We start from the raw sequence: 16,533 nt of genomic DNA on the forward strand, positions 1-16,533 counted from the left end.
AATGGGGAAGGCGTAACACCTTTTTACAGAAGTCGCGAACTAAGGCGTCTAAACGCAGAAGGAGGCACTTGCTCAGGCGCGACAGAGTCAAGACATAGGAGTAGCGCGATAAAACAAAAGTCTTAAGCATAATGATTTTCTGTTGAGGCTTGAGACAGCTGGATCGTAAACGTTCCAGGTGGGACTTTAAAGTCTCAACCAACGGGCTATTTTTACCATTGTGGCCAAACGACATACCAAGATACTTGAAAAAATCCGATGCCGTGATAGGGCGAAAATCAAGGCCTCCGAGCTGAAAAGTAGGCGATGTAACAACGACAATTTTACCCGATTTGCCGAGTTTACGGAACACCAAAGAGTAACACTTCGCGGTATTCACACGTAAAGCGCGTTCAGAAAAAAATTGCGAGGCGCAATCAAGGATGGTGCGCATCCCGAACTCCGCTTCCGAAATAAAAAACAAATCGTCCGCGAACGCGTGAACGTTGAGACGAAGATGGCCCAATGGCACACCAATTGTAGCAGGTAACGAGTCGAGGAGCTCGTCCATGACCGCATTAAACAGAATGGGGGAGAGCGGATCGCCTTGTTTCACTCCCCGAGACATAGCAAACGGACCGCAGGAGACAGAACCACAAGATATACTTGTTTTGGCGAAAGCGTACGTGTTAAGTATATAGGATACAGTTTCGGGCTCTAAACATAAACGAAAGAGGGCGCGTTTGAGGCTACCGTGACCGACCGAATCAAAAGCCTTAGCGAGGTCAATTGACACAACTGAAAGAGGACGACGCCGTTTTTTTGCCGTGTTTATCGCGTAATCCAGCAGTAGGGTATTGGCCATAGCGCCATCGGCTGAGATGAACGCCTGTTGGGCCGGGTTAAGATGTAGTGCCTGCCGTAAGCGAGACGCCAATATGTTATGAAAGACGCGAACTAGTAGGGACAGAATAGTTATGGGTCTCCAATTTGTCGCGCACGTAAGATCGCCCGCCTTGGGAATGAGAACCTTGCGGCATTGTTTAAGGGAATCAGGCAAGTCCTTCAAATAGAAGAAGACATTAAAAATAATTGTCAGGTCGGAGATACGTAGGGCCCGCAGGTTTATCAGGGTAAGTTGATCGGGGCCAGTAGACGAGGCCGTTTGTCGCGAGAGCGCGTGGGATACCTCCGAACTGAGTACGGGGAAGTAGGTATGGGCGTGACTTCCACAGGGGTTCGATAAAATACATGCGAGATTGGGTAATAATACCACGGTCTGATTAAAAACGCCAGTTTCACTAGGTTCATGCCGTTGTCACGACATATTTCCAATAACTAGGCACTCTTGCTTACACGTAAAAGCGCTTTACTCATTGGCTTGACAAAGAAGTTCAATGGGCCATCGTTTTAATGAACGAAAAACCAAGCCACTCAGCAAATACAGCGATCTGAAAACGCCGTTGTAACTTTAGGCAAATTAAAACACTTTACCAAATTAAATGTTTTTTGGTCTAAAATGCTTTTAGCTCGATCGTTTCTTAAATATCGAATCTTTTTCAATTATGACCAATTAATTGAAAACAATATGGTCAAGCCATATTCGTCGCTTCACTTAAAGGGAAAATTCATCGCATTATACGTGATACTTTGATGGCCCGTATCTCCGCGGGTGTTCAGTTTTGGACCATAGTTCTTTGGTGACTTAGTCTTGTTTTGACCCGTAGAATGCGCCCCTGAATTTGTGACACATCTTTTTGTAACACCCTGTATATATATATATATATCGATTGATAAAATTCACTCTGATTCATCCAATGAAAATTATTATCTTATGTCTACTATATTCAGAAAACGTCTGAAACGAGGGCTTTATATAAAATCCACGTTCCTGTATCGCGCATCCCTAAAAATAGACTGAACTTACTGAAGTAAAACCTTTAGGTTTAGCTTCTTGGAATTTCTTTTGGGCAAAAACGAGTGAAAGAAAGAATGACAAAACACGTGTGAGGGGTTTGGGGTAGAGACCCGGGAGAAGGGAACCGGTCCTCCTCTCTGTAAATACTAGGACAATAGCCTTCTTTGGAAATTGAAGCAGTGAAAATGAAATGACCTTCTAGTGCCTAGTACTGTTAGTAGGCTATGAAGAAGAATTCAAATTCGGGCCAACACCAGTTCAGTTAGAACGTTTTAAAGTTCAACGCGATCGTATGGATTAAGCGGAGAACACCATGAACCAAAAAGACCGTAGTTCAAGAGGTGTAACATGTTTACTATGCTTTGGGAGAAGAAAACGAAAGCTATACTTATCATCACCAACTTTTGCTGAATTGAACTCGACGTTAAAAGACAAAAGTTATGCCTTTAGAGGACCAAACATGATTTATATGGTAAGTAAAAATTCTCATTTTCTTCAATAGACGATATTTATAATTAAACCACACTTAAACGACGATTCTAAGCTCCACTCGTTCTTGTTTGTTCTTACGAAATTATACGAAACACCTCTATTCCTATAAGTTTCCTTGAATCTGCCATAACTAAATAAAAAGTACCCCCAATAGTAACTATATTTTGCCTAAAGTTAATATTTGCTCTGTATTGATGAAAACATTAAATCAAAAATAGAAAGCATAACTGTAGTGTATTTCGTTACGAGAAACCAAGAGTTATTTTGACTTAATATTTGCTGAAAGCTTTGAAAATGGCAAAGGGACTGTTCAGAAATTACGTCAAGTAAAAAAATCCGGTTTTTTGACCCTCCCTCCCCCTTAAATTACGTGACAAAAATCTTACCCCCCCTCAAATAAAATACTAGGGGCAGTTCACTTCTTTGTTAAGGGTCGCACTATGGTCTGATTAAATCAAATTAGAATGTTTAACCCTGCCTTCCAAAGTGCATTAATTTAATCATGTTTAAATGTTTAGCTTCATTAAATCTTGTTTCTTGTTTAAAGGGATATTTCCATGTATATTCATGGTAACCAATCTTTAAAAGTATTATTAAAACCGATAGAGTTTGAAGCAAGGAATTCAAAAATATATATATTAAATTTTATAAAGTCGTTACTGATTTTAAAATTAACTTGAAACCTTAAATTTTTCGATGTGGGCGCCCGCTACTGGCAAGATCATGAAACGCGGATTTTCTCGAAATTGGGATTGCTTCACCAATCCCCACCCACCTCTACTCTTGAGGTATAGGAGATATTCTACTAACAGTAGTAGTTTTCATTCTGTCGTCTTCTTGGGCAATATCAATATGGCGTCTTCCAGTTCATCAGCTGATACTTCTTCTTCCAAAAAAGTTTGGAAAAAATGTGTAATTCGCCAGTGTTTTGGGGAAAATTTAAAGAAACAGCGCTCTTTTCATAATTTCCCAACAAATGAAAAGCTTAGAGAAACGTGGATTAATAAAATAAATCTCCCTAACTTAGTGTAAAAAAGTTCTTCTGTAATTTGCTCAGTTCATTTTGAAAATGGTTTTGAGAAAAACCCTGAAGATGCAGCTCAACTGCAATCTTCGAGTAGCGCTTCGTTAACATTAAGAAATAAATTAAAAAAAAACAGCGGTACCAACTATCTTTGGAACATTACTCAACAGCTACGGCGAATTATCCACCAAAAAAAAGTCGAACTCAGGTAAGATTTTTCTAGAAAGAATATACTCTTGACTTGTTTTTAGACTAGGGTAACAGATTTTTACAATTTTACAGGACATTATTAAAAGTACTAGAGATCAATACGTCTAATGTTTACCCCCAAAACTAATGGGTTTTGTTAAGGACGCCTCAGTACAATTTCAAACTTTGCAATCGCCACAAAGAAATGCTGGTATTACTCGTGACATTTTTATTTAATCATACTATAAGATTGGAAGCAAACCCATTATACTTAAAAGGCTGCCAAACTAACAAAGCTGGTGTAGATGTGTCATGCCAAACAGATGCACAAAGCACTAGTCCGTTAGAAGAAATTAGCGGTAGCCAAGAAATGAAGCGTTTTTTGGATGAGGAGGAAGATGAAGGGCAAGCCCCTAATCCCTTCGATGTGAGTTATACTCCATCCGAGCTACCTCAAGAGGATATTAAAGAGTATGTGTTATTTAGAATATTTGACTCATTACGATGAGACTAACTTTTTATTTTAAGTGTTAGAAATTTCAACCTGAACCCCGAAATTGCAATGACAGAGAGAAAGTTTATGGTTTTTGAAAGTGCCTTGCTTCAGCTATTTCATTTCTGTTTCCAATGCCTTCTTCCATGTGATGTAAAAACTGAAACCTATGGCTCGATGTTAACGGTAGAAGCTACTTGTCAAAGAGGACATACGAATATTTGGAAAAGCCAACCCATGCTAGCTCAAAAACCTCTAGGAAACATTATAATTGCGGCTTCGATCCTGTTTTCTGGCCTTAACCCTACACAGGCGCTACGAATGCTTACATTTTGTCGTTTACAAGGCATCAGTAAATCGACATATTTTCGAATACAAAAAAGCTTTTTGCTTCAGTCAATTCGAGAAGTATGATAATATTTTTGTTATAATAGAAAACTATAAATTGCTAATCTTAAATTTTTCTAGGTTTGGCAAGAGGAGCAAAAAACTATTTTGAATTCTCTAAAAAAGAAGAAGATGAAGCTTGGAGGAGACGCCAGATCCGATTCCCCAGGTTTCAGTGCAAAATATGGATCTTATGTCTTTTTTGAAAGCCAAATTAAGAAAGTTATTCATCTGGTTCTCGTACAAATAGGAAATTACAGAATTGACGAAAAAGCCAATTTTTTTCTAAATATATTTTTTAATATATAGAGCAATGAAGTAAAAAATAGTGTCGCGATGGAACTTGAAGGGTTAAAACGGGGTATAACGTTCCTTAAAAACGCTAGATTAAAAATCGCCTCCATTGTCACCGATAGTCATGTGCAAATTCGTAGCTACCTGAAAAAGTTCCATCCAAATATTAAAAAACTCTTCGATGTTTTCACATGGTTAAATGTAAGCGAGTAAAAAATTTCATTATTGATATGAGAATAACATGAACTTAAAGCTGGTGACGGTTACTTTTTGGTTTATTCTAAAATTCAATCAAATATTGAGCTTTGAAGAAAAAAAATTCACGCTGCCGCCACAAAAGAGTACGCTGTTTTGTATGATGGACCCTAAAAGGCACACCTCACACACTAGCACACTTTACACACTCTTCTGAAAAACGCTAATTCGTACAATTAATATCATTTTTCACACTGCAAACTCGTATTATACATCCTAGCTGTCAGAATGATGCAGAAAAGCTTAGTATACAGCATTTAAATTATTATCAATTGAAATAATAACGTTGTTCAGAGTAATTAGAGAATATTAAAGAATTTTGGAGTTTGTACGAGCACTACCTTAGTGGGAAGAATCCCGGGCCGTCGGAGGTGTGCCTTTTCCATGCCGTAGCACACCTCTCTTTTCATCGGCGTTATATTTTACACACTCCGTTGACGATCAATTCTTAGTGCGATGAATCCCGGGCCGTCGAGGTGTGCCTTATCCATGCCGTTGCACACCTCTCTTCTCATCGGCGGTGTATTTCGCACACCTCGTCGACGACCAATTCTTAGTGCGATGAATCGCGGGCCGTCGGAGGTGTGCCTTTTCCATGCCGTAGCACACCTCTCTTTTCATCGGCGTTATATTTTACACACTCCATCGACGACCAATTCTTAGTGCGATGAATCCCGGGCCGTCGAGGTGTGCCTTTTCCATGCCGTTGCACACCTCTCTTCTCATCGGCGGTGTATTTCGCACACCTCGTCGACGACCAATTCTTAGTGCGATGAATCCCGGGCCGTCGGAGGTGTGCCTTTTCCATGCCGTAGCACACCTCTCTTTTCATCGGCGTTATATTTTACACACTCCATCGACGACCAATTCTTAGTGCGATGAATCCCGGGCCGTCAAGGTGTGCCTTTTCCATGCCGTTGCACACCTCTCTTCTCATAGGCGGTGTATTTTGCACACCTCTTCGACGACCAAGGCTTAGTGCGAAGAATCCCGGCCCGTCGAGTTTTAAGGAGGTGTGCCTTTTCCATGCCGTTGCACACCTCTCTTTTCATCGGCGGTATATTTTACACACCTCGTCGACGACCAAGGCTTAGTACGAAGAATCCCGGGCCGTCGAGTTTTAAGGAGGTGTGCCTTTTCCATGCCGTTGCACACCTCTCTTTTCATCGGCGGTAAATTTTACACACCCCGTCGAGGACCAAAGGTAAGTACGATGGTATTTGGAAAGACGAAATTTGTTGGCGAATTATATAACATGAAATATAAGTACCGATAATTTGACACAGTAAAAAAACTGAAACCATTAACAATCTATGAAACTTGTAATCATTCTTTGGGAGCCTGAGATTCCTTTGAAGTGTACAAAAATTTTGAAGTGAACTTCTCCAGAAATGAGTTTTTCTCCATGGAAATGGTACTTATTGGTGTCTAAAATTAATTAACAATTATTTCTAATTATTATTCACCATTTTGATAGGATTTAATGGAAAAAAAAAGACAAAAATCGATTTTGCAGATAGCCTTTTTGGCGAAATTTTCGGAAATCTTCTCCGGAAATGAGTTGTTCTTCATGGAAATGGTACTAATTGGTGTCTAAAATTATTTAGCAATTATTTCTAATCATTATTTACCATTTTGATAGGATTTAATTGGAAAAAAAGTCAAAAATCAATTTTGCAGATAATTTCTTTTTTAACTTTCTGAAAACTTATCCAGAAATGAGTTCTTCTCCATGGAAATGGTACTAATTGGTGTCTAAGACAAATTAGCAATTATTAAAGGCACAATGTTTTTTGGTTACAAGATTAAAGTTAATTAAACCAAACAAAGGGTTGTTTTTATCCACTTCTTGGGATATTGTAGGTTTGTACTTTTTGGCATGTTATAGAATACTAAAGGCACTTTTATTTTTTAAACCTTTACTTAAATATTTAAACCTTTCCTTAATAATTTAAACCTTTACTTCAATAATTTAAACCTTTACTTTAATAATTTAAACCTTTACTTTAATAATTTAAACCTTTACTTTAATAATTTAAACCTTTACTTTAATAATTTAAACCTTTACTTTAATAATTTAAATTCTGTTAAGCCCGAATTGCCTAGTACCTATAGTCACTGGTCAGGCGGCAATTTTAAAATCGTCCAAAAAAATTTTTAACAGCTTTTACAAATATTTTTTTACTTACACGTCACATTGTTGACTTCGTAATAAATAAATGAATAATAAACTTTGCAAATTTTAAAATATTTTTTAGTAAAATTCATTTTTCACCAGAGATACAGATAATGATTAAAACCTCAAAATACTAATGATAGAAGCGTGGCTCCAATTGAATTGTGTTTGATGCACCAAAACGAAGCTGAATAATGTCAACTGCAAGATAAAGTACTTTTAAAAAATAATTATTAATTAACTTTAAAATTTGACAACGGAGGAGAATAATTGACAAGAAATATCTCATTATAGGGTTCGTAAATGACCTTGAAAACCTAAAAAGTCTTTGAAATTGAAAATGGGTCTAAAAGGTTAGGGAAAAATATTTTTGGAATGATAGAGAAATTGAAAGTTGAGGTTACAGTTATTATCATAACTGAATATTATACAAAAATGTCTTGGTTTGAACCAAGGCCGAAAAACAAACGATATGAGTGAGGTTTATCAATTGACTGAAGTTCCAGATATTGCAATTTTTCTTTAATTATTATCATTATTAATTTAATCCTTAATCACAATTTATTTCTATCAACTGATTTTACTGTTAATCGATTTATTCCCTCTAAATTTATTCCAAAAATTGCATATCTACGCTTTTTCAAGAACAATTCCATTTTCCGAAAACATTATATCATGAAATTAATTATTTTGAAGGCAATACGTATTTAGGGATCAATAATGAATATTTGAAATATTCTCTGACTCCCTAAAAAGAGGAAACATTTTGTAGTCATAGATTATAAAGGTTGGCAGGAAAGTCCAGAGAGTCACGTACCGTTTACATTGTGGAAAGATTTGGATCTGACCGCGTGTTTTGAGTGGGCTCTGATGACCCATACACTGCAAGCACTGATAATTGCAAAATTTTATATACTAAGAAAATTTCGGAAGGGGCGGGCTTCAGTGTGCCCTCCTTCGCATAACTCGTTTAGAATGGAGTGGTTTATGTATTAATTCCGAAGGAAAAGAATATAGATATCATTGGTACTGAGACGTTTTCCTTTTTATAGAATCTTTACCCTAACCTTGGTTATGCCTATATAATATTTTTCCAGTCCATGAAAGAAGCGCTACCTACTAAAAGAAACCACAAGGGACAAACGTTGTTCCTATGTCTTAAGTAAACGGCATTATTTTTTTAATTATTCCGTGCAAAATAAATTCTCTTTATCATATTTGGTCGAATATCCGTCTTCTCAGCAAATTGTAACCGTTGAAAAGACTACTAGTGGTGCAAACTTGAAGATTAATTACCAAGCCACTAAAATTTAAAACTATGTCCGTCAAGGTGCTTACATGTTAGTAAACACCGGTATGCTTACATGTTAGTAAACACCGATACGAAATCCCTTCAAAATATTTTCGGAAAATGGAATTGTTCTTGAAAAAGCGTAGATATGCAATTTTTGAATAAATTTAGAGGGAATAAATCGATTAACAGTAAAATCAGTTGATAGAAATAAATTGTGATTAAGGATTAAATTAATAATAATAATTAAAGAAAAATTGCAATATCTGGAACTTCAGTCTGATAAACCTCACTCATATCGTTTGTTTTTCAGCCTTGGTTCAACCAAGACATTTTTGTATAATATCTGTCACTTCAGTCTTAAGGCGGTAGTTAACTCTTAACAGGCTGAAATGTTTGGTGTCGTTTTTGATTCTTGCCGAACTTTATCTATTTTACCTTAAACTTTTGGATTTCACGCCTATTAAAGTACTTTAATTAAAATTTAAATTAATTTAAGCGTGATATAGAAAACATTTGGCTTTACCAACGGCTTGGGTAGTTTTAATCTTATATAAATAGTTTATTTAAAAATTATTTCAGTTTTTATCCAGAAAAATGTATATTTTTGGTTCAATTTCACGTTACTTATACTTAATTAAGTTTAAATTAAAGCTGGATTGTGTTTCGACAGTGTTCATTTAGGTTATAAAAAGAGTTTGAATAAATAATTGACCTTTTTTGTAATGTTTAGAGGAGTTTTTGATTATTCCAACACATTGCGTTCAATTTTTATCATACCCTTGCTAAATTTGCGGTAACGGAAAGAACATCTATGAAATAAGTTAATGAATGATGCTATTCTATAGTTTGGCTTTTATGTCAGTAATTACATCAAATGCGTAAATAATTCATAGCAATTTAATAAACAAAGGGCAATGTGGACTGTGGAAATAGCCTGTAACCGATTGGCGAACAGCGTAACCTTTTGACTCCCACGTGGTTACGTTGGAAAAGTTTCCGCTGATGTAAACATGAAAATTATTTCACTAATAAAATTACATAACGACACTGTCCTCCTGGATTAACCAGCACCACTGTTACTTCTATTTATGGATTAAACAATCCACTGTTGGTAACAAATTCTGACAGAGCGATTGCTCTCTTAGATAAGACTTCATACTGCTCTTAATGTATAAGGAGGGTTTTTTGTTTGGATGTAGTTTTTTTGTATTGTATTAATTGTTTTGAAAAAATTCCACTGAACTAAAATTCGGACCTTTAATATGTGGTTAAAATTTCAAAGAGATCCCTCCATTAGTTTTTTTATAGAAAATAATGTTGCTAAGGGTGGTTTTCATTTCCATAAAAAAATTAAGACATTTTGGAAAAAAAAAGGAAATTTTCCCATAGGAATAACATGGGAAATGTTTGCTGTGATGGCCAAATTGACTCGAGCATTTTTTGAAGACTATTTATTCGATAGGTCTGAAAATGGTTTTAAATGAAAGGTTGAACATTAAACTGGTGCCTTTCGAAGTTTTATTGAAAACAATTAATATTAAGTATTACTTTTTGTACTTTTAAGCACATGCTTAAACTTACGACCTTTTATTCTGTTGGACTTACGTGTTTTAGTCCTGGCTAAAATCATTGAGAAACGTACTGTTGGACTTACGCTGTTTTACCTCTAATAGAAAGACTGAGCGAAGATTTTTGTTTACACAACGAGTGTGGCTGTGTCGAGCTTAAGGCGAATTTTTATCTTTTCACATAAAAGAAGGGGTTAATTCGTCCTCATTTTATTTTAATTTCGTAAGTTAAACCTTATTATAATTTAATACAAAAGAATTTAAATTTAGGATTTAGCCGATAATTTTTAAATTCACTGATTTCACTAAGCCTTGGTCAAAATTTAAATACAGCTGATTGTATGTAGAGAGTCGACTAGAGACCAATTGGCCGTGTTGCGTTCGTTTTAAGGTGTTTCACCTGGTGCCATCGGCCAACGATAGCCGCTAATTAGGTAATTTGTTTTAAATAAATCAATTTTTGTTGTTTAAACTACGCACAAGGGTTCGTTCCCTGCTTTCTCGACTGGTGCCACCAGCGGCCAGCCAAGTGCCAACGGTTACCGCTACGAAGATACGTTTTTTACTGGTAAAATAAATGATGGATTCAATCACACTATCACTAAATCCTGTCACCAAATCAACCAATATTTTTAATTCAGGTCCTTCCAATCATTTGTATTAGGTAACAATTGTATTATTAATTATTTTGCGCCAATTCTAACGTTGCCTAAGAAAACAGTAAACAATGGCCAGATTGCCAACGATAAACGCTACAAAGATTATATCTGGTGCAACCGGCAAACGATAACCCCTGCTTAGATCATTTTGAATGTGTCATTAGTGGTAAAATAATTGATAGATTAAATCACACGATCACTAAACCCTGTCAACAAACCAACCAATGTTTTTTATTCCGGCTCTCCCAATAATTTTTATTAGGTAATATTTAAATTTTAATCCATAAATTTTCTCCACTCGGTATTCCGGGTCGAGAATCTTGGTGAGACTGGCGATTCGTTATGTCGTACCCAACTATTCTTAAAGTTTATATACCGATGGTCACTACAAGATATCTCGTCTACTACGTCCCAATTATTAAAAAATTCTAAAAAAGGCCCAGAAACAATGGTAAGATCAATTCAACTTTCACCATTGGTGGTGAAAATGGTAGCTATAGAGTTCGGATCATTACATATATGAAATCCTAGGATATTTGAAAAGTCAAGAACTGATTCCCCCCTATCATCTGTACGTGGAGAACCTCAGAGGGAATGCTTAGCGTTGAAACCCACAAATAAGGTTATTGGGATGCTTATGGAGAGTAAGATCACTTAGAATATCTGTAAGCAATGGATCTATTGCTTGTGATGGTGGGGCATATACTGACACCATGATAAATTAATTAAAAATGTCTTGATTAGAATCAAGTCCTAAAAAGTATCGATAAGACTGAGGTTATCACTTGACTGAAGGATCAGATAAACTTAAAGGCATGCTTAAGAAAAAACAACGTTCCATTACCGTTTTCCGTTGAAATAACTTATTTTACAGGTAATCAATTTCAAAAATTTACTTATCTCGGGTTTTCGGGCACAATTCCATTCCCCCAAAACATTTTATCATTACATTAATTACTTTTGATAGAGTACGTGTATGACATTGAGTTTTAAAAGGTTCCCTCATTTGTGCCCGGCATGCTTCGCAGTGGATACGTTTTAAAATAATGGCGGAAAATTAAGTAGGGACAGTTAGATTTTTACTCGTGGTTATGTAAAATGATGTAATGTCTAGTGTATTTCAGTCAACAGTCATACTGTTCATTCTCATAGCTCAGGACATGATTAATGCTGCTCACTATTTCTCTCTCTAGTTTCAAACAATGGTTAGAGAACATTCAGTGCCGCAGGTCGCACATGAATATATTTCAACTACAGTTTACATCAATTCTCCGTGGTCGTACTATTAGAGGGTTAAGCACTAATTTGTTCAGAACATGTCTCGAAAGTGTGCTTGTTGTAAGTTTTTAAAGCAGTGTTGCCAATGTGTGGGTAATTTCCCACATCGTGGGAGATTTAGGTTTGGTTTTAGGCTCTGTGGGGAAAAAGTAATATTTTTCCGAAATCAATCAAATGTCGGAATTTTCCTGTTCAAGGGTTAATAGTGCAAAATTTTCAAAAATGCACTAATTTTAACTGCACAGTTAAAATTAGTGCATTTTCGAAAATTTTATCCGTTTTAATAATTTCAAGCGACATTTTGAAATAAATTCGGTGATTTTAAGTTTGGCACTGAAAAAAAAGAAAGCATATTTTGAGAATTTTAAAGCTCTATAGCATTTGTACATATTGTCAAAGCCATGCGGAGTGATATTCCATATTAAACTTAGTATGATAAAATAGTCCAGATAAATATGACTGTAAAAAAGGGGGTGTGGGAAATGCGGCAAAATTTTTAAAATGGAAGTGGGAACATCCACTTTCTAACATTAGCAACACTGATTTGAAGGTTTTGGTCATGGCTAAACAGACCGCTCATTCAGGTTTTTATTGTTTTAAAGCTTATTTTGACACGTTATCTCTCAAAAGTAATTAATGTAATGATAAAATGTTTTGGGGGAATGGAATTGTGCCCGAAAACCCGAGATAAGTAAATTTTTGAAATTGATTACCTGTAAAATAAGTTATTTCAACGGAAAACGGTAATGGAACGTTGTTTTTTCTTAAGCATGCCTTTAAGTTTCAATTAAAAAGAAAAGTTAATATCTGATCCTTCAGTCAAGTGATAACCTCAGACTTATCGATACTTTTTAGGACTTGATTCTAATCAAGACATTTTTGATTAATATCTGCTCCTTCAGTCTTCATTTTAATTAAGATTGTTAAGGAACTGTTTTACATTTTCAAAATCTACACTAAGCAGAAACATATAAAAAGGGAACCGTAACTTTAGCTCAATCAGTCATTTATTTATAATGATACTCTAAAAAATAAAAACCTAACTCATTGAAAGTTTGTATTCTTATTGTAATTAACATAATACAATTTTTTACAACCCTTTATTGAAACGCGAGGCGCTCCCCTAAAAATTCCACAAATAGGACCAAATTGACAGTTTTACACAATTTTTTAAAACGCTGATTTATGTCTGTTTAACCTTTAGCTCAAACTTTTCATAAGCCCAATATGAAATTCGGAAATCCTTAAAACTTCTCAAAGACGATCCGAGATTATCAATTTCAAACTTTTTTGTAGCATTAACTAACGTCTGTTTGATATTAAGCTTTTAAACCTTAAACACAATATATTCAGGGCAATGCCGACTCAATTTGTAAGGGCTACCCTGAAAGTCCACAAAGGTGATCCAAGATTGTTAATACGCCTAAAAAGTGCCCTCTTCAAAATATGTAGCCGGGGAAAAGAGAGCGTGATCGAGTGGGCTATGCTAGTGGGTATTTTGGTAGTAAGTAACGGGGGTTGGGACTCCAGGCATAGCCCGCTCCATCACGCACTCGACAACGCAAAGCAACTCGCGCCAGCGTGGGAAATAAGGCGGTAACACAGGGCAAATGACGAGTTTAAAAATTGCCTGGTACAGTTCAAAAATTAAATCGGAGGGGGGTCAGTGGTCCACGAGACTACTAAAAAATTCAAGGGTAACCAGAGTCAACACATTAAAATTCTAATATTTTAATTATCCACTTCCTTAGCTTAGCAGACGACGTGCTCTGGCCAATGGTCACGGACCAGTTTATTTATTCCAAGTCAGGAGGGTCTCTGGCCTAATGTCCAGTTTAAAAAATCCTTATTTCCCACCCTGACTCGCGCTATAGCGCAAGCAGCTTGCGACGTTTTGCGCATGATCGAGTAGGCTATGGTCCGGTCAAAAGAAATCTTCAGTTCAGCGTTGCAAATAAGGAGGTGGCACAGGGAAAATGACCAGTTTAAAAATTAAATCGGAGGGTGAGCAGTGGTCCACAGGACCACTAAGGAAATTCTAGGGTAACCAGGGTCCAGACATTATCTCAACTATTTTAATTACCCACTTCTTTAGTTTAGCAGACGCCGCGCCCTGGTCAATGGTCATGGACCAGTTCATTTATTCCTGGGCAGGGGGTCGCTGGCCCAATGACTAGTTTTAAAAAAATCCCTATTTCCCACCCTGATTCAGTTGGGAGTCCTGGAGCTCCTAAAGTCCAGAGATGCATATGACAAGGATTCATTTCTCATAAGCGAGAATGGCCAACTCTGTTGTGTAAGAGACAGCCTGGCAGCCTGGTATTTTTTTTACTTCTAAGTCAGCTGGGTTTTCACCTTTAAAAGTTAATACAGCCCTTTGAATTTAAATAATTAGAAATGAGAAATGTTATTAAATGAATAAATCTATACGGTTGCAGTTGTGTCGAAATGAGAGCAATTAAATATGTGTCTTTGATATTTAGCTCTGATAATTTCAGAAAATTAATAGAAAGTAGTGTTATGTATTTAACCAGAATTTATTTTATTGAAATTTATTAATAATTATTTAATTAAAAAAATTGTAATACTATTTTATGTTTTAAATTTTACAAATAAAATTCAAAACAGTAAACATAGGGCAAAGGATATATTGTATTATAAATATCCCGTGGGATTGATTTTAGCTATATCGCAATTAGAGCTCGACATTTTCTATCCATTATCCACAAATTAGTAATTAATTTGAATGAAAATAGGTGGATATCTTTTATTAATTGGGAAATAATGCACACACTTTACACTTAAATTTTAGAAGTTAATTTATTATTTACTTTGTGTATATAATATTCAGCATTAATTTCACAAAGGAAATAAACTAATTACCTACGACTACGAGGAATTAACTAGTATATATGTGTAAAATTATAATTTAATCGTTTCAAAACTAATATGGTTTTGAACCGGTTTTTGTGATATAGTTATTAAAATTTGTGATTATCGATTGGTCAATATTGAAAATTAACCAATGGTGGAACTAATTTTTTTTTAAACTCAATGAAACTGAAATATCAATGAATCATCTACTGAAAGAGGTATCAACCTATTATTTTTTTTCAAAAGAAGGTAAATAAGGATTAGATGGCTTGCTGCTTCAAACAAGATTTTTAACCATGAATAGAATATTTTCTTAATTTAAGTCAAATTTAGATATTCGGTAATCGAGTTGATATGCATAAAGCCGTTTTTGCTCATGTCTATTTTAAACTTTAATCACAGATTTCGCTTAGCATTTCACAAGCATAATAAACACTACGAAAGGGTGCAAATCTATCTCTGATCGGTAATGGTGACCAATATAGCAATTTGCCCAATTAATCAGTTTGAACTTCATTTGCACATTTCTATTCGTTAATTTGAAATGTTGTGAGAAATTTGAATGGAATATAAGTAGATATCTCTTTCAGAAGATAATTTTTGATGTTGATATTTAAGATTCATTGAGTTAAAAAAATTGGTATTGGTATTTCAAGTAAGCTTAGATATCAACATCGGTGAATTTACGATATGGGCTTATGATGTTAGTCTGTTTATAAGATTAAGTCGTTACTTTAAGTGTCACTAGACAGTATCTACCTCCAAAATCGAGAGTTAGTAACTTTATAACCATCTCCTAGTCAGAGGATATCCGAGGGTCAATTTCTTATATCATTGACTGACGAAGGCTTACTATAGCTTAGTCAACTTTTCGCAAGGCCTAATACCGTTTTTGCATGACTGTCGCCGTCAAATTCCTTTTAAAGCATAGATCATTAGATCATATAGTATCCACCCTTGATTTTCATTACGCAACACACGTTGGATTCGTAAACCTCGACGTGCACCACGATTAGAAGCATTAAAATGCAAAAACAACACACTGACCGCATACATTTTTGGTAAATAACAGAGTCACTACAGCTGTTTTCGGGGCTGAACGAGCGACCGAGAGGGCGTAAAAGAAAAAGCCTCCGGCGGCCGGTCTCTTAAAGGGGGTAGTTTCGAGGGAACTAAATTCAAATGCAAGGCGCGTCCCTTCAACAAAAAACATTGAATTCGTTAATACGGACGTTTCAGGCAATTATAATATTGAAATTTTATACAATTAAGTAATATTTAAGAAAACTAAGCACTACTTTCAAAGTCTAAACTTTAAAAATACGACGATACGAGAAGGCGAAGTAACAACAAGAGGTAAACCAAGGCCGACTATATTATATAATATAGTCGGCCTTGGGTAAACATTTTTATAAATGGCAAAAATTAACGGTAAGCCAAGGCTTAGCGCAATTTCACCGCCTTAAAGAAAGTGCCAAGTTTAGAAATAGATTGTGGGACAATAAAAAGGTGGAAAATTATGAAATTAGGCTTATATTAAAGCTTGAAACCTACTTTATATTATATTTAAAATCCATCCATGAGCAAATCCTCAAAAAATATGAAAATGGCAACGAAAAAGGACCCACCCTCAAATTTTTTTCCCCTTAAAAA

At 35.6% G+C, this 16,533-nt stretch overlaps 2 long non-coding RNA genes across 2 annotated transcripts; both read left to right on the forward strand.

Annotated features, from left to right (window-relative positions):
- Nucleotides 1-5,887: 5,887 nt before the first annotated feature.
- LOC149673382 (uncharacterized) lies at nt 5,888-6,960 on the forward strand. Its single transcript, XR_016367084.1, has 3 exons — nt 5,888-6,235; nt 6,318-6,445; nt 6,674-6,960. It is a non-coding gene; the product is annotated as an uncharacterized LOC149673382 (long non-coding RNA).
- Nucleotides 6,961-10,218: 3,258 nt separating this feature from the next.
- LOC149673383 (uncharacterized) lies at nt 10,219-10,962 on the forward strand. Its single transcript, XR_016367085.1, has 3 exons — nt 10,219-10,292; nt 10,403-10,637; nt 10,711-10,962. It is a non-coding gene; the product is annotated as an uncharacterized LOC149673383 (long non-coding RNA).
- The last annotated feature ends 5,571 nt before the right edge of the window (nt 10,963-16,533 follow it).

This window comes from Phalangium opilio, unplaced genomic scaffold (assembly GCF_054372755.1).
Source record: "Phalangium opilio isolate 3A_F unplaced genomic scaffold, DU_Popi_V2 ptg000052l_1, whole genome shotgun sequence".
NCBI lineage: Eukaryota > Metazoa > Arthropoda > Arachnida > Opiliones > Phalangiidae > Phalangium > Phalangium opilio.